Raw genomic sequence first — 17,314 nt, 5'->3', positions numbered from 1 at the left:
TATATATATATATATATATATATATATAAGTACTACTCAGCCATAAAAAAGAATGAAATTAATTTTGCCATTTGCAGCAACATGGATGAACTTGGAGGGCATTATTCTAAGAGAAACAAGTCAGACAGAGAAAGATAAATACTGTATGATATCGCTTATATGTGGAATCTAAGAAATAAAACAAACTGGTGAATATAACATAAAAGAAGCAGACTCACAGATATAGAGAACAAACTAGTAATTGCCAGTGGGGGAGGGGGGAAAGGCAATTTAAGAGTTGGAATTGGGAAGTGGGAAGTACAAACTATTGGGTGTAAAGTAGGTTCCAGGATGTATTATACAACAGGGGGAATATAGCCAATATTTTGTAATAAATGGAAAGTAGTCTTGAAAATTGTATAAAAATATTTTCTTTTTTAAAAAAGATACTTCTTAGCTGATAGAAGCTTTAGAAGTCTACAGAGGCAGATAATTTTAAAATTGCAGCATATAACTTCTGGAGCCTGGCTGACATTCTCATAGGAAGCCGCATGAAAATTACTTTCAAAGGCATTCATCACCTTAGCTTACAGGAGTCTGTTCCTTCAGTGTGTATTAGTCCATGGTGCATCCTTACTTTGACTTATCTGTGAGGTTCACCTCTCGCCCCCAGGAACAAAGCCTGCAGAGGGGCAACTTGTTTGGCTTGGGAGCCTGCCCAATATGAAAAGTTTGCAGGCAAAATCAGAAAGAACAGCTGCAGGAGGAGAGATGAGGGTTGCTGACAGCTAACGATTCGGAAAGCAATTTGCATGAGAGCCTTCTGCTTAACAGGAGGCAGCATGTGCTGGGCAATGGTTTACCATCCACTGCCAAGCTGGTTTCTACACCCTGAGTCCTCATTCCATCAAAACACGTGTCCTGAGGGAACGCCCAGCCACCAGCTTCCACTTACCTGACTTAGCATGACCTGCCATCTAGAATTTCAGAGAGCTTTTCATTTATTAACTCACATGAATCTACTTTATCCTGAGGCTCTGGATACTAGTCCCATGCAAACTGATTTAATAACAAACATTTAAGTGCAAATCCAAGGTCATCTAGATAATATTCTTTGACAGCTTATTGCATATGAGGCACTGCACTGTGCACTTTTTATACCATATCGGACTTCATAACAGACCTCTGAAGTGGGTGGTTAAGTTTCCTGCCAAGGGATCCATACACAAGAAACGATAACCAGAAAAGACCAAAGTATTACTTATTACTAGTGAGCTAGCCGCTGTTCCTTCATTTTGGAATTCTAATTGAGGCTTTCCTTCTCTCTCTCTCTTGCCCCCAAATCACAGCTGACTAGGTCATGGGACAAGCTTAAGCTAACATGCCTTATTCTGTGAATCATAAGCTGAGCTACTGGGACAGAACCATGTGACACGTTTGTCCCTTTCAAATGTAATAATTCTACCCATTGCTCCATGGATGTTCTGGTTACTGACCAATAACATTAACAATTCCTCTTCCAAGAATAAGATAGAGGGGAAAGGCACTGGATCTCCTATGCCTCCCAAACATGTGAAGGCCAAAGCATGGTGGGAGGAGAAGCATATCTCTTTGTAATATGTTTTATTCCCTGTTTTATAGATGTGCCTATGGAAGATTAGAAAGGCTGAGTAACTTGTCCATGTCATGTAGCCCATGCTTTTAACTTTTTTATTATACCACTTACCCTTCTCACCTATCAATTTGCCTTTTATACTGATGTCCTGAGAAACAGACCACTGTATGGTATAGAAATGAACAACCATAAATAAGCTGGAAATGCATTTCTATTTACATTAACTAAGATAGTCACTTGTTTCTTTTCAGTGAGGTCCTCCGCCTTTTTAGGGACCTGAGTAAACTAACGATGTGCTTCCATTGATTAAACAAGAATCTCCAGTATTCCATAGAAGAATCATACATTTCTTTAAGCCCTGTGTATGCTTCTAGGGTTTAGATTCTAAATCAAATAGGTTTCTGTTTTTCATTAAAAAAAACGAACACAGGATTTCACTTGTAAATTTATTAACTTTTTCTTTTCTGTCTAGCAACAAGCAGTGACTGTTGTTGGGTTGGTGGACATAGTAGAGATGGCCATTCAGAAAATCACAAATTTTAGGAACTCTAGCGTTCATGTAGCTCAGAACTGTAAGAAGAGACCAGAGGAAGATCAACATGCTTTAAAGTATATTACAAATCAATATTGAAATAGAGCTTAACATATAATTCATCTGGAAAGAAGCTCAGAACATGATTGCCAGTTATTTCATATTCTGGTCAAAGACAATGGAAGCACTATTAAAGTATGGCATTTTGACTGCCATTGGAAAGGTCAGGTTTCAAACAGCAGTGCACTAGTTGTGCTCAAAATGACTAAAGAATGATGAATAATTAAGTGAAGAGGAAATGGGAGACCTGCATTCTAATCTTGTTTTGGCCACTGATGGGAATCATGTGGACTTTAAGGCCATCACACAGTCATTTACTACCTTGGTTTTCTCACCTGTAAAATGAGGGAGTGACTATAGTTCTTTAATAATCCTTGATGATCTTTAGCGCTATGATTCTAGAAGCATCTTGATTTAATACAGTTTGAGGATTTATGTCTAAACTCTAGCAAGCAGAAAAATGTTCTTTTATTTCTAAAATGGACTTGACATTGCGTTAACAGAGCAAATGAAATCTTTTGAAGATTGTTCAAAGAATCACCAACTTAAAATTCATCGCCATTGTTGGTTTTTATTGTCTGTTTAACTCTTACTAGATCTATAATAGTTTTATTTATTTTCCTTTGCACCTGGACTGGCAGCCTGTGTGGTTGGAGAAACACATCACCACTTATTTTAGATACTTTGTTATCAGAGCCAACTCTGTAATCTTCGCTCTGCCTGTGAATTATTTATTTAATTTGATGTGTTTTTTCCTGGATTCATAGAATTTCCTTTTGTCATGATGGTTCTTTCCATTTATGGGACTGTAAATACAGCTGACTAAACCTCTCTAGTGGCCGAATACGTATCAGGTCTTTTGTGTGAAGGATGCTAGCTAATCTTCCCGTTCATAGGCTGACTACATTTTTATTCATTTGCTTTTATTCTACTCACCCCTGACAGTAGTATCTGTGGAATAAATAAAATAATGATACCTACTACTTATTTAACTCGGATCAGAAAACTTGACCTTTTCCTAATTTTTTACATTTGCTAGCTTTGTGGCAATATGCACCCCTATTTTTCTCTGAATCTCAGTTCACCCTCTACATGGGAATAATTATGCCTACCATATACAACGTGGTGATCATAAAAGAAATTCTACCCATCTACTACCATATTGGGGAAAAATATTTGGATTGACTTTGACCAGACTTGGAGGCACATGTTTGCAGTGGCCTGTTTGTAAATACTGACTACATGGGGTACAGTGGGATACTCTGAAGGCACCTTACAGAGGTAGATAATATCTCTCCCAGGGCATCAACGCTAAAAGTGAGAAGCATTTTGATTTCTCATCAAGAAAGAAATGTTCTATGATGTTAATGGTTCTTAACTTTTGGTGATTCATTAAAATCTCCTGGGGAGATTTTGATAATCTTAAAGCCCAGCCTGTAATTTATACCAATTAAATATGAATTTCTGGGGGTTGGACTGAGGCACTGGTATATTTTAAGGTTTGCAGAATGTAATGGTTAATATTTAAGTGTCAATTCAACTATATGCTGAGATACACAGATATTTTGCTAAACATTATTTCTGGGTGGGTCTGTTCCCAGATGAGATTAGCATTTGAATTGGTAGATGGAGTAAAGCAGATTTCCCTCCCCAGTGTAGGTGGGCCTCATCCAATCTCGAGGGCCCCAAAAGAATAAAAAGTCAGAGGAAAGGAGAATTTGCTCTCTCTGCCTGAGTGTTTGATCTGATCCCCTGCCCTCTGACTGTGGCTTACGTCAGTTCTGAAAACTACACCCCTGGATTTCCTAGCTTCCAGCTTATATTTCATATACAATATATTTAATATTTAATATGTTTAATATCAATTACATATGTTAAAGCAATTACATATATTACATTATATTTATTATATATCTCCTATTGGTTCTGTTTCTCTGGAGTACCCTGACTACTATGGTGCTTCCAATACACTGTAAATATTGAGAACTACTATATATGTTAAAATACTATGGCTAAGGTATTACAAAAGTGGATACTCTGACAGTGTAGTTCTGCTTCTTAAATGGGCAATTCAATGAGGATAAGTAGCAATGTAAATTATTTTTTTCATTTTAAATGGTGGCCAGTCATATATATATATATAAACACTTTGGGAGGCTATAAGACACTAATTAAAAGAACTTATAGGATATAAGCACTAAAACCACATCGACTCACCACTCAGTAGAAGGAATTCTAGGCCCAAGATACAGAAACCTCCATACCTGAATCATTGGAAAAGATGTAGAAAAGACACTAAAACTATTGAAATTTTCAGAGATCCCTTGTGACCCTTTTGGAGGTCATGATATCAGGACTCACTGTCTCCTGAGTCTTGTTTTGTAATACAGAGAGGGACCCACAGTTACATAGTAAATTGACACCTGAGACTTGTTTTTTTTTCAGCTAGAAGTGGAAAGGAGAAATGTCTTTCACTGAAGCAGAGAGTAGAGGTATAAGTGGGGAAGACAAGGTAAAGAAAGAGAAAAGAAAAGAATCCATTTAGAGAAGACTTGCTCTTGGGGCAAGCCCTGGACATATAGTCATTTATATATCCTATTTCAGGATACATTGCATGCTTTACTGTAAGTAAGCATTTAATGATTTGTCTTCCACATACTTTGTTTCATTAAAGAGATTCACTTCTGCTGGCATTTTGTTTCATGGGATCCCAGGCCCTTAGCATAGTCGCTTAGTAAAGTATTTGTAGAATGAATCAGTCAATATGTCCTCAAACTCAGTACCCTTCTCAAATCAGTTACCTGCTTTATACCATAACTGAGATGATATTATCATAGTGTTAGGACTCAAAGGGAAATATGATCTCGATTTTAGGGTGAGCGGCGAAGCTGCCGAGCGCCCGCGTCGCTGCCGCGGCCGGAAGACAGACGCCCCCCAAAGCCCCTTGCCTGGCTCGGACCAACGGAGCCGGCAGCCCAGCACTCCGGTGAGTGGCGCCTCATCCCCAGCCCTAGACCCCCGCTGGGGACCGGCCGGCCGGGCTCTTTTGTGCAGCGCACCGGGGGTGCTCTGCGCCCCCTCCGCGCGCCCGGGTCCGGTCCGCCGGACCCCGTGGCTGCGGTGCCCGCGGTGCGATCGGTCTTTGTTTCCACCGGGGCCCGAGGCTCGGCTGGGCTCGGCTCGAAGCCTGGCAGGCAGCGCCGGGAAGGGGGAGGAGGAGGTGGACGAGAAGGGGGCGCGGGGAGGGGGGGTTCTCGGGTTTCCTGGCCGCCCCGCGGCTCCCCCGGCTCGGGGGCGAGGTGCGCGCCCCGCGCTGCCGCGCGCCCCCTCCTCCTTCCCCCTCCTTCCGCCTTTGGATTTAAAACTGCAATTTGCTCTCCAGCTTGCTGAGTGTGTGGCGGGGGTGGGTGAAGGGGGGGACCGTGGGACCGGAGAACAAGGCTGGATTTTAGGAACGGCCCTGGGAAAGGGGGAGACTGCGGAGGGAGGAGCCCCTCCCCTTCAACCCCCAAATCCCAAGGTTCTGCTGGTGCTCTGGGAGTTGAGAGGCGGGGACCAAATGACCCGGAGCGGGTGTGGGGCGGAGGAGGGATTTGGGGGCGGCCAGGGCCGTAGGGGTTGGGCCGCGTGCCCGGTTACCTGGTGAACAAAGTCGGCTCACTTTTGCATAAATAAATAAATAATCGCCTATCAATGCGTTTCCTCTGAGGCTCTGATTGAATCGGCCCCCTCTTCCCCAGGGGGTGGGGTGCTGAGTGACAGCTGTCAGCCCCCTGGGCCGGTAGCTGGGGGTGAATTGCAGAATCCCTCTGCTTTCTGGCTAAGGGCGCATTCCCCTGCTGGGTCCTGGTCCCCAGGCAGAGCCAGAGGGGCAGAGGGCTGGCTCTGAGTCTAGGAAATAACCTTGTTTCCTGTTCTACAGGAAAAGGGACAGCAACCCAGAGTTTGGGGGCTGGGGATGAAGACTGATGGGAGCTGGAGGGGTTCCCCAGCAGCCTGACCCCCCCAGCCTCCTGCCAGGCGAAGGGGCCAGCTGAGGGAGGAAGGATGTGGGCCTTGCTGGCCGGAGGCGGGAGCTGGGGCCGTCCCTGAGACGGGCAGCGGGCACTGAGAGGGAGGAGGGAGAGAGAGAGAAGCGGGGGCGGGAATTCTCTACCGCAGACCCTGGGGGCCAGGGCCAGATGTGGAGGGGTGGGGAGTCCCCCCTCCCTCCTAGCTTGGGGGCCCTGGGGCTGGGCGGGGCTGAGCCTGGTGCCCTCCGTTCTGCTCCAGTGCCTGACTGGCAGGGCCAGCTGAATTTGGGCCCAGGCGTCACCCTGGGAGGTAGGGCCAGGCTGCACCAGCCTGGCCCCTGAGCACAAGGAGGGACCCTTGGGGGGCCTGTGCCTGTCTGGCTGGGCAGGCGTTTCCCGCCGGACCAGTTGGTGTCAGGCGGGACTTGGCCCCAGTTCCCTGGGCAGAGCTCAGGGTGTGAGGACAAGTTTGCCTCCGGGTCAGGGTGGCCACATTTCGTCCGCTGCTGCCGCCGGCGGGGCGGGGGCATGCGCCCGGGCCTGGGCAGAGTCCTGCCAGGAGCATTTGGGGTGTTGCTATTGTTGGCTTGTTCCTGTTCCGTGTGGTCCGGTGTGTGTGGCTGTGTGAGCTGGGGCTGTAGGTGACAGATTACCAGTTGGTCCGTCCCCCACCCACACACAGCCCCCACCCCTGCCGCCTGGAGGGGCAGGCTGGGTTGTGGTGGTGAGCTGCAGGGGGACCCCCCAGGTGGCATGTGCCTGCAGCTTGCCATCTCCCTCCTTTGAGCAGATGTATATTTTTATAGTAATGGAAAATCAAACTGGATAGTAAGTTGAATTCATTTTTTTCTTCTGCTGTGTCAATAGTTGGAATAATCTCTAGAGACTAGTGAACTTCTTGCCCCAGAGCTCCTACCCTCCAGAGGTTGCAAAGATCAGTGAGGGCATGAGCTTTGGGGGTCCAGTTCAAACCAGTGACTCTTGTCCCTCTTGGTCTGGCTTTGGGGCAGGTGCCCAGGTGGGCGGGCATTGCCCCCTCCCCAGGCATTCCCCCCACACCCCACCCCAGCCCAGGTGTAGTCTGTCCTCTCAGCCACCTCCTTGGTCAGTGCCTAAGCTGTGCCCAAGCCCTCAGGGACCTTCTCCTGGTGGGCTCTCTCCCCCTGCCTGGGCTCCCAGCCCACGTGTTGATATTTATTTTCTGTAGTAAAATCCATTTTTAATGCCGTTACTATTGAAATAATATAGAGAGAAACAAATGTGATGTGTTTAAGTTGCCCTCTGTGAGTTTTTAATGTGATCTATGGCTGAGGTAGTGATGGAAGGAGCTGTTCGGCTTGGAGGAATTTGGTGTCATAAAGAAAAAGAGCTTGCTGTTTATTATTGTTGCTGGGCTGGGGGGTCTGGAACAGGGTCGTGGGGGCAGGGAGCCCCAGCACCCCCAGGTGCTGTGGATGGACAGGGTTGCTTCTCGGTTTGAAGGTGCGTGGTTTCCAGGATTGTTTTGCATTGCTTCCCAGCCCTTGATGGGGCCTTTGGTGAGGGGGCTTGGGAGCTGGGGGGCTTTGTCCCCTCCCATTCCAACTGGTTAGATTGGGGCAGGGAGGCTTATGGAACCCCCTGCTGAGCTAAGTGGAGGTGTACTGTAGGGAGGATGGATTTGGATTCTAAAGGAGATTAAGAGACAGAGACGCGGGATCTTTACCTGCTTGGTGTGGCTGTGCTGGAGGCTTGGAGAGCAAACTGTCCCTGGCAGAAGACCTTTTTTTTAGGGGGGGCTGATCTGGACCGGCAGAGCCCCAGAGGGACATTGCTTGTTCTCAATCAGCCTGGAGCGCTGGCTCGAGCCACTACCTCCTCTTGCCTCTGTTCCCCATTGGACAGGGGCTTCCTCCAGGCAAACCTGATCCCCCTCACTTCCCCTCTTCTCTGCTCTGCCCCACCCCAAGTCAACTTCTTTTTTTTTTTTTTTTTTTTGGTTTGTGGAATACAGAGCTCTGTGCCTCAGGCCAGCCACCCAAGACCACAGGGTGCCATGCCTTCATACCAGATGCCCAGGCACTTCTGGTGTGATTAGTGAGGTCAAGCAGACTCACCATTATGGGATGGAGCCCAGCTCTGCCTCTGGGTCCCCTGGGTCTCTTGGGACAGAGCCGGGGAGGGGGAAGCCAGGATGGGGTGGAGCTGGGAACTGAAGGGGGGGAGCAACAGTAACATTGTTGCTAATGTCAGCAGATGGGCCCCCCAGGGAGAGAGCAGGGGGAGGTGGGGAGGAAAGAGACCCAGAGAGCCCAACTTGAGGTGGAAAGAGGAAAAGATGGTGACAGAAGCCAGTGATGAGGGGGTGAGAGAGAAAACGGTCAAGAAGAGCCAGGATCACAGCCCCTGGAGATGGCATCCAGGGGACCAAGAAGGCCTAGGCATGTGCCACGCCCCACCCCACAGCCCAAAATGAGCGGGCACTGAGAGCCTCTCACCCAAGATCAATTGCTGCTAGGATAGTATCTGAAGGAGAGACAAGCAAACGTCTCTGGGAAAAGGGAGGAGGACAGGTGGGAGAGAGAGAGAGAAGGAAGCTCTCCCACAGGAGGAGGGAGAACGGGGAGACAGGGGGATTCCAGGGGTCACTTGACTAATGCTCCTGCCCCAGGGCAGCGTCTCCCCACTCCCCAAATGTCTGGGAACAGAGCCGACCTCTTCTTTGGACCTGGGGGCGGAGCCTGAGGCAGGTACAGCACCCCACAGGTTGTGGGCGCTCTGTCAGGAGGCACCGGGCTTTTAAAAGCGGGGAACATTAGGACTGTTAGAGACACCAGGGGTGTCGTCCGGTTGGATGCCCCCCACCTTGTTTGACAGGAGGAAATCCAGTCTAGAGGGGCCCCCTCCCCTTGCTTGCCTGGGACCTAGGCTCTTTCCGTCCACCTCTCTGTAGTTAGAGAGCTGGAACAGCTGCAGGGGGCCTCCTGGGTGCGGAGGGGGCCAGAGCTTGAGGAGAGGAGCAGGCGGGCACCCTTGTGGCCAGAGCCCCCCCAGGGGAGGGGGAGGCACCGCTGCTGGGAGAGAGGGAGGGAGGGGAGAGAGGAGGGGAAACAGTGAGTCAGGCTTCCAAGAGCTGAGGATGAGAGAGCCAGAGCTGGGAGGGAGAGGGTAGGGAGGGCTGCTCAGAAGTGAGGAGAGGGAGGGGGCCCAGCCAGGGGCAAGGAGAGCTCTAGAGGGAGGGAGCCAGCCCCTGGCCCTGGCCCAGCGGTAGGGCTGTGCAGGGCTGTGCAGCCAACATGGACTTTGCCCGCGGCAGGTCAGGAAGGAGCCAGATTCTGCCCCTGCGGCGTCCTTTTCATTCCCTATTCCTTATTTATGATCCCACCCCAGGGTCTCAGGAAGAATGACTGACTGTGTCATCCCATCCCTTCCTCAGTTTCCCCATCTATTGTGGGATTTGGACTGTGAGCTCTTCTTAGAGAGGGAGGAACAGAGCCTCCTGGGAAGTGTTGTGGGGTACTTTCTCCAGCTGCTGGCTTTGTGCCGGGGGCCCTGCTGGAGGCTGCCACCAGTCAGTGTAGGGTGCAGGTCTCCGCGGTAGGGCTCCTCTTGAGCCCTCAGAGTTGCTGGGCCAGGGAGTGGCGGTGGTGGGCCACGAGTGCTGGGGTGCAGTGTGTGTGTGTGTGTGTGTGGTGCCGGGCTGGCAATGGTAGGTGGACTGCCTGGGGCCTCTCAGGATGGCCAGGGTGTAGACAGGGCCACGAACTCCAGATGTCCAGAGCCAACCTCCATTTGGGGAGGGAGGAGACACCCTTGTGATCCACCCCCCTCCGCCTTATCCCTGTGGGTCAGAGGCTCTGGGGCAGCTGGGAGGTAGGAATGGTCCCTGTGGGAGCTGGTGAGAACTGCCTATGGGGCCCCTCATGTCCGGAGCTGGGACCAGCACTGGAGGGATCCCCAGGGACTGCCTGGGAGGGAGGAGGGAAGGAGCCCCCCTCCCACCCATCTGACAGGAAGCTATGGCTTCGTCCAAGGCCTGGCATCCCCCAGTCCTTCCCTCCTGGATCCCCAGCATCTCTTCCATTGGTGAGGGGATGAGGGAGGTGGGCACTGAAGCTTCCTCTCCTACAGGGCCTGGCTTTGGGGGGAACGGTGAAGTGAAGGCATAGTGAGGCCCCCTGCCTCCCCCTACGTGCGCACACACAGACTCAGCTGCAGTGAGGCCCTGCTTTCTCCTCTCTCTGCTCTGAGGTCCTTGGCTTGGGAGCCCAGGGGAGGGGCCACTTCTGCAGCTGGCTGGCCCCGAACTCCCAGCTCAGCCAGCTGCTATTGAAGCTTCCAGAAGCTGCAGCTCTGCACCCCCTCCCCGCCCCCTGAGCCAGGAGAGGCCTTTGCTGACCTGGGGGAGGGTGTCTTGGTGAGCGAGTGGGCACCCTTAGAAGGACTAGCACAGACAACCAGACAGATGGGTGGCGGAGCAGATGGACAGAGACACCCACGCACAGGCAGACGGAGAGAGACAGACAGATGGACCAGGACTGGGAGAGACGGACATACAGAGGTGCTGGCAGAGACAGGAGTCAGAAAAATGGAAGGGCCTGGGGAGAGAGTAACAGACAGGCAGAGACAGAGACTTGGAGACAGGGAGATCCAAGGGGGGAGACAAGGTGACTGAGATGGGAGAAGGAGAGATACAGGGTAGAGAGGGAGGGGCAGGAAGAGATAAAGAAAGGGGGAAACCCAGACTGAGAGAAAGAGAGAGGAGAGACTGAAGGCTACAAACCACAAACAAGGATTTGATGAGAATCTGGAAGGTGTTTTCTCCTGCTTCCCTCCCCAAACCCCCAGGCCAGCCAAGTCTCCATTCCTTCCACCCCCGGCTCAGTTTCCAGCTGCTAAAGAGGTCAGGGAGAAAGAGAGAGAGGAAGACACACACACACACACACACACACACACACACTCCCCCAGATCCCAGAGACCCCTTTCCCCTGATCTCTTTGTAGGGGGAGGGAGTTGCGGAGGGTGCCTCTCCTAGCCCTGACCCCTACTCACAAATGTACATACCCCTTGTCTCAGAAAATATCCCAGAATACTTCCCACTCACTCCCCACTCACACTCACTGTGTGTCTCCTTGTGTAAGTGCACCCCCCCATACTCACGCCTGTCCACAGGGGCCTGGCCTCACACACACTCACAAATACACATTTTGTGGCATACATGTCTCTGCTCTCACACTCATCTTGAATCTCACAAACATAACCGGTGAACCTGTCCCTATGCTTTCTTACCCATACAGGCAGTGACACACAGGCCTCATCGTGGCTTCTCAGAACATGTTGATACACACACATACACAGTCACACTCTCACACAACAGTGGCAGACACCCCAGAGCAGAGAGAGGACTCTTTCTCTCTGGAGGAGAAGATCAGGGTTCCCAGAGAGCCATGGTGGGGGGGTATGCCCCCCACTCTGACCTAGCTGGCAGGGCAGGGAGGCAGGAGACACTTTCAGCCGGTGGCAGCCTTCCTGCAGGGCCTGGCCTGGACACAGAGAAACTGGCTGGTGTGAAAGAGCTGAGAGCTGGTGAGAGTGGGTATGCACGTGTACAAACATGTGCACGTATGTACAGGTATAAGGGATGATGAGTGTCTGTTACAATGTGTATGAGAGAGACTGAGTGCATATGAGGTGGGATATGGGTGTGACAGGAAGATCCACTCCCCAAGGTGTGTGGAGTGTGTGGGTGTGGGTGTGACAGCTACTTGTCGGGTATGTCTGTGTGGAGGCATGCATATGTGACAGGTGCATGTGGCTGTACCTGGCTTTGCAGTGTGCGGGTGTGTGTCATGGGCGTACACATGTGAAGGACTGGGACTCTGGGGCTGAGGGGCATGTGTACCAGGGTGCAGTGTTCTGCAGATGTGAAGGTGTGGGAGATGTTTGCGTATGAGTGTAGTGTAGGCAGGGTGCATGGATGAGGGGGTAGCTGTGTGAGGCTGTGAGCTCGTAGCCTGGGTTGGAGGGCTGTTTTCCAAGGCAAGGATGCTGCGTGAACAGAGGCCACCGGCATGAACACATGCGAAGGGGCTCCAAGGCACACAGTTGGGCGCTGACCCACACGACGTACGAGGACAGACAAACCCGCCCCTGTCCTCCCTCTTGGTCTCTCCTGGCGTCAGTGGTTTTCAAAGGAGCCTCCACGAGGACTGTTTGCTGTGCAGTTCCCCCCACCCCCCAGCCCGTGCCTCTTCAAACACAGGGATGCCCCCCAGGCAGCTTTGTGGAGGCTCCTGCCTCGACCATCTGAAGGCAGATGGGTGGGCTGGGATCTGCTGCCGACCCCCCAGGGAGCGAGGAGGCGGCACTGCTCCTTCGGCCTGGGCACAGGAAGAGACAGATGGACTGCCTTCTCGACACCCAGACGTGGGGTCTGGGGGTGGGCGGGCACCACCGGCAGAGGGGCTCTAGCGGGCAGCCCCCAGGTGGGCCCGAGCAAAGGCCAGGACTCTGCCCTTCACCTCCTCAGAGGGGCACCCGCCCTCACCCCGCAGCCCCATCACCTGTCTGGGCACAGGGGCCCAACTCCAGCCCCTTGTACCTCCTAAATACACAACCACTTCCCCACTCACAGCTCCAGCACCCCTAAACACACAGCCCCAGCACGCCCCCAAACACACAACCACCACATGCCTACCCACCCAAACACATATTACAGCCCTAGTACTTAACCAAAACCCAGATGTTTATGACCCCCAATATACCCCCAGACACCCCAACACACACACAAGGCTTCTACCACATCCTGAAACAGATCAACTCTTCCTCCAGTCCCAGCACCTCCCCAGATACACCCAGGACCCTACTGTAGCCCTAATACCTTCCACACACCCAGGTTCTCAGAGTCCCAGCACCTAACCAGACACCCACAGACTCTCCCGACGGCCCCAGCGTTTCCCTCCGCTGCAGCTCATCACGTCCCCAGACACACCGATACAGCCCCCTACACCTTTCCAAACTCTCCCCACAACATACACGTACACACACCGCCTCAACACCCACGCAGAGGAGGACACCCCTGTAGCCACACCATTTACCTCAAACACACAGACACGGTGCATCTTTGAACAGTAATGTCCCCTCAGCTTCTCGTACCTTCCAGGCCGTGCACGTGCATGTGCATCCCGCACACGCACACCCCCCCCCCCCAGATCCCAGCACCTCCGCAAACAAGCAGTCCTCTGTGTGTTCCCCAGCAAGCTGCAGCTCCAGTACTTTCCTCAGCCATCCAAGGGCCCAGGGACAGCCCCCACCCCTCTCCAAACACCAGTCCCGCACTCATACACAGACACACAGGGCCCCAGCCCAGTCACCCCTCAGAGCAGCTCCGCCCTGCGCCCACACCTCACCCTGCAGCCGCACTCCCACCATCACACGTTCCAGCACAGCCTCCCTCCTCAGCGCTCTCCATCACCGCTCCCCCACCCCACCTTGTCCTCCCCAGCCTCCCTCCCCCAAACTCCCCCCAGATAGCCTCAGCCTTGCAGACACACTGGCCCACTCTTCCGTGCTCTCTCTCATTCTCGGCTGCCTGGTCCTCCCCCACTTCCCAGAGCCTCCTCTGCCTGGGGAGGCATCTCCACCCCCCCTCATTGCCCCAGGCCTTTCATTCCTGGACAGTGAGGCTGTACATCTGGTTCAAAGCTGCCCCACCCAAGACCCTGTGCTCTGGGCACCCTGGCCTGGGCTTTGGGGGTTTGGGGCCTCTTTGGGGGCTCTTGGCACCTGGTCATCCTGGTGTGTCAGCCAAGAACTCTGAGTACCCAGCCATGCCCTGACTCTGTCGTGTATGGGTGGGGGTGGGGGGGTCTGGGCAGAGGGATTTACCCCCAGCCTGCACATTCTCAGGTGCTTGCCAAATCCCCCTCTTCTTGGGCTCACCTGAGGGAGACATTGGGTCTGGAGCTTCAGGAAAAAAAGATGGAGAAGGTGCTGGCTTGATATGCTTCCCCTCCCACCCCACCCCACCCCCAGATCCGGGCTTGGGGCTTGGTCTCCCTGGGAGTCAGTTCCAACAGTGAAGGTTACTTTACTAGATGCATGATTTTAAATGGAATCTCCACCATCTGTTCCACCCCCTAATTACAGATGCACAGAATCCGCCTCAGAGGGCAGCGTGAGGGGAGTGATTTAGAGGCTGAGCTGCTTCTGCCTGCATTAGGGCTGGGGAGACTGGGGGGGGCCTCTGGGTATTGCTCACAGCCCCCCAATCCCATCTCTTTCCCAGGGGCCCCTCGTGCCTCTTCTCTTGTTGGGGGAAAGGCTCCTAGAAAGGTGCCCCGACCCCCTAGAGCTGAAAGAGGAAGCAACTGCAATGCTGAGGGAGGGGTCCCTGAGAGATCGCCTGTGTCCCAGGCCCCAAGTCTGGGGAGGCAGGCTCCATTAGAGCCTTAAAAAATTCAGTGGATCGATCTCTTGCCTGCTTCTTGTGCCCTGGGGAGCCACAGGCGCTGGCCTGGCCCAGGTGTCTGCCCACCCCAGGGGTAGCAAGGATTAGTGAGGTTAGGGAGGGGGCGGTTAGAGCAGAGGTGGGGACATCCAGGTTTTGGCAGCAGAGGATGTGGCCAGGCACGCCAGGACCCACCAGGTGTGTTTGCACGTATGTGCCCGTCCTCCTTGGCGCAGCTGGCAGGCCCGACCCCAGCTTGAGCCTTGCCCTGTGGGGCTGGACGGGCACCAGGGGCCGGAGGGGATGGGCCAGGGCCTGGGCCTCAGAGCGTTCCGAGGGACACCCCGAGGATGGGTCTACCTTTGCCTGTGGCTCCGGGGACCTGGGGCCCCGGCCAGCTCGCCGGTGGTGGTGGCGGCCGCGGGCACGCTGCGGTAGAAGCTGGAGCATTCACTGTGGGGAGAAAGGGAGAGAGGCCGGGCTACAGGAATTTTAAAGATTGCTGCAGGCAGGAGGGTCTCTGGAACCTTGTGGAGCGGGCAGTCATGCAGAAGTAATCCTATCGCTGCCTGCCTGGAGGAGAGGAGAGGAGAGGGGGCTGGGAGGGGAAGGATGGCGCAGCCGCCCCTTTCCCACCTCAGCCCCTGCCCCAGCCAGCTGTGGAGGGAGCCCGGGACCCCAGGGGGCTCCCCCCGGGAGGCACCACCCTTCCACCGCTGCCTGTGCCCCCTGGAGGGGCGGCACCGCAGCTGTTGCTCGGCTAGGAGCTCTGGGTTTTATAAATAATGCAGCTTGGAGGTGGGGGCCCACTCAGCCTTGGGTCACCCACTGTGGCATCATCTCCAGCTGGCAGTCCTGTGGCAGAGCCCCTCTGCCTTCCAGCCTGCTCCTCCTCTTTTGCTATGTGAGTTTGGGCCAGAGGCCCAGCCTGTGTGAGCTGGGCCAGGGCAAAGGAGTGTGGAAGAACCCAGAACCCCCTGTCCTTTTGTACCCCGCCCCCACCAGCCTTCACAGGTTAACTGGCCACTGGCTCAGCAAATCCAGGCTGGGAAGGGATGACCCGCTGTACAGGGGCCTCCCCAGTTCCAGCCCCTCCATTTTGCAGATGGAGTAACCAAGTCCAGAGAGGGCAGGGATGGCCAAGGCCAGCCAGCTGATGAGCAGCTCCTTCCTGACCCATTCTGCTGTCAGTCAAGGCTCTTCTCAGCCTCAGCTCAGCTAAGAGCAGGGCCTGGAGGGCGGGGGGGATGTTTGGGAAAGTGGTTGCGGCTGAGACGTTGCCATGGCGATGCTGCAGGATGCTGAGCTGAAGTGGGGGTCTTACAGGGTCTCTGGGGCCCCCAGCTCCACACCCCTGTGGTCTTCTCCTCCCCATCTCCTGTCCCTCACCCAGAGGCCTGTCAGGCAGCTCCGGTGACAGGCTGGGTGGGTGCCAGGTGGTACAGGTGATGGGCTGGGTGGGTGACAAGCTGGGTGGGTGACAGGTGGTGCAGGTGATGGGCTGGGTGGGTGACGAGCTGGGTGGGTGACAGGTGGTGCGGGTGCGAGGCAGGCAGGTGACAAGCTGGGTGGTGACGGGCCCTGCTGATGACAGGCAGGGGGTGTGGTTGGCGGGGATGCTGTCTCCTGGCTGGTGGCCTGTCGCAGCCCCCCACCCTCACGCGTGTGCACATGCACAGACTCTGGGCTCAGAGCTTGGGGCTAAGATACTAATGAGGCTTATTACGTGGGGGGGGGCAGGTGCCCAGGCTCACTAATGAGAGGCCTTTAACGAAGAGGGGAGACAGCTGGGGGGCTTTGAGGAATTCGGCTGGCCCTCCTGGTCTGGAGGATGAGCCAGGTCGGGGCCCCTGCCTGCAGCAATCTTCCCCCCGGCCACTTGGCTTTGTGTTAATACTACCCACAGTCATGATAGTTACCATTGTCCAAGCGTTTGCTGCACTGGCTGAGCCCTTTACATGCGTTTTCTTATTTCAACTCAGCAGTCGTAGGAGGGAGGCACTATTGCCCATTTTATGGATGAGGAATCTGAGGCTGAGAAGGCAAGGGACTTCACGTAACAAGTTTCTGTTGCAGCTGACATTTTAATCTTAAGTCTTTCTGTCCCCAGAGCCCGTGCTCTTAACCATCCCACCAGTAACACTCAGGACTTGGCGCAGACCCCGACCTTCTCTCAGGGCCTCGGTTTCACTCTTCTGGAAAATGGATGTGCGGTGGAGGAGTGAGCACCATACGTTCTTCAGCTCTGACTTGGGTGGCTTCAGGGGCTCCTCCAGTTAACTGCCAAAGCCTCACCCCATCTGGCCCAGATTCTAGGTGACACCCCTGGACTGGAGAGAGGGCAGGGCTTAGCACTGAGGGAGCGGAGCTGAAGGGGGGATACCTGGGGTATCCAGACCACTTCCTGCATTGTGTGGTGGGGAGGCTGAGGCCTGGAGAGGAGCAGCAAGGGCCCAAGGCCACACACCCTGTAAGCTGTAGGGCCCCGTGGGATCCCAGGTCTCCTGGCCTGTTGGAAGGGCGGGGCTGGGAGTGGTGCCAGAGCTGGAGGTCACCTCCTCCTGGACCCCACCCACCAGCCTAGCTTCTGCCCTGGAGGTTGTGAGCCCCTACATCCTGGGAGGGGGCAGGGGGCTGTTGGCCACCTCTTTAGGGCCATGCCCCTTCCCCGTCAGTCTGGGCCCCTA

The 17,314-nt window shown here is 53.7% G+C and overlaps 1 protein-coding gene and 1 pseudogene across 3 annotated transcripts in view; both read left to right on the top strand.

The window, feature by feature from the left end:
• The window catches only part of LOC309960018 (metabotropic glutamate receptor 7-like), a 238,919-nt gene that overhangs the window by 68,990 nt on the left and 152,615 nt on the right, over positions 1–17,314 (top strand). The window contains exon 4 of one of the 2 annotated variants that reach the window (XM_082836569.1): positions 5,061–5,119. The exons of the other annotated variant lie outside the window; for it this stretch is intronic. The gene's annotated coding sequence lies outside the window, so the exon portion shown is untranslated. Of the gene's footprint in view, positions 1–5,060; positions 5,120–17,314 lie in introns of those variants that run through there. 2 annotated transcript variants of the gene reach the window in all.
• LOC309959873 (ferritin light chain-like) overlaps positions 3,429–17,314 on the top strand; it is a 53,969-nt pseudogene continuing 40,083 nt past the window's right edge. The window contains exons 1-2 of the transcript in view: positions 3,429–3,433; positions 5,061–5,172. The product of the transcript in view is annotated as a ferritin light chain-like (transcript). The remainder of the gene's footprint in view (positions 3,434–5,060; positions 5,173–17,314) is intronic.

Source organism: Leucopleurus acutus, assembly GCF_964270905.1.
Source record: "Leucopleurus acutus genome assembly, chromosome: 3".
NCBI classification, from domain to species: Eukaryota; Metazoa; Chordata; class Mammalia; order Artiodactyla; family Delphinidae; genus Leucopleurus; species Leucopleurus acutus.
The sequence above is the reverse complement of the archived record's forward strand: the minus strand, read 5'-3'. Positions and strand labels throughout refer to the sequence as shown.